This window comes from Meles meles, chromosome 2 (assembly GCF_922984935.1).
Source record: "Meles meles chromosome 2, mMelMel3.1 paternal haplotype, whole genome shotgun sequence".
Classification (NCBI taxonomy): domain Eukaryota; kingdom Metazoa; phylum Chordata; class Mammalia; order Carnivora; family Mustelidae; genus Meles; species Meles meles.
In genome coordinates, this window is record NC_060067.1 from 27,143,243 (window position 1) to 27,144,417 (window position 1,175).

Sequence of the window (1,175 nt, forward strand, 5' to 3'; positions counted from 1 at the left end):
ATAAAAGAAGAATCCCTGGACTATCAAGAAGGAAGAAAGAACACATGCAGATAATATAATGGACTTCCCTTCTCCTCTGGAATTTTCTAAATTATTTTTTGATGGTGAAGGCAAAATAGTACTGTCTCTAGGGTTCTAAATGTATGTAGAGAAAATATCTACAATAATTACAATGTAAATGGGGAAAATAAAAGGACACTCAGGAAGGTAAGTTTTCTACACTTTATTTGAATTGGTAAAATTGAGCTTTACACAGTGGCAGTATCATAGCCAATGATGTTTATCCGAGGCACAGTTATTGCTAATTGAATTGGTAAAATTGCAACACCAGTAGATTGTAATAACTTCTGTATATATAAAATATTTGTGCAGCAACCACTAAAAAAAACTATATTAATATATAGTAAAAAATACTATAGTTAAATAAAAACCAAAATTCTAAAAAAATTCACACAAAGGAAGGAAAAAGGAAAATGAAGATTTTTAAAAATTTTAATGGCACACTTATGCACTAACATCAATAATTACATTAAATGGAAATTGTCCAGATATACTAATTGAAAGTTAGAGATTTTAAAAACCAGGACTCAACTACATGCTGTCTATAAGAAATTCACTTGAAATATAATGATGTAGTACAGTTGAAACCAAAAGAATGGAAAAAGTTACATCATGGGAACATTAATTAAAGGAAAGAAGGAGTGGCTATTTTAATATCAAATAAAGTAGACCTCAGAACAAAGAAAATTACCAGAGACAAAGAAAAACATATATAATGATAAAAGGGCTAATCCACCAAGAAAACGTAGTAATCCTAAATGTTTATTCAATAGAGGTACAAAAAATGTGAAGCCAAACTGATAGAACTGAAAACAGAAATAGACCAATCCGCAGTTAGAGTTGGTGACCACAATGCCCCCTTTCAACAATCGAAAGAGAACAAAATCAGCAAAGATATAGAAGAACTCAACAGCACCATCAACCCAAGATAGAACTGACATTTACAGAGTACTCTACCAACAAGAGCAGGATACCCATTCTTTTCAAGTGCCTATATAATACATACCAGGACAGACCACACCCTGAGCCATAAAACAAACCTCAAATTGAAAAGAATGAAAATCCTACAGTGTTGAGAGCATGTTCTCAGACCACAAAGGAATTAAGCTAGAAAT

The 1,175-nt window shown here is 31.8% G+C and overlaps 1 pseudogene; it reads left to right on the forward strand.

The window, feature by feature from the left end:
• The first annotated feature begins 244 nt into the window (after nucleotides 1–244).
• On the forward strand, nucleotides 245–365 carry LOC123937731 (annotated as a pseudogene).
• The last annotated feature ends 810 nt before the right edge of the window (nucleotides 366–1,175 follow it).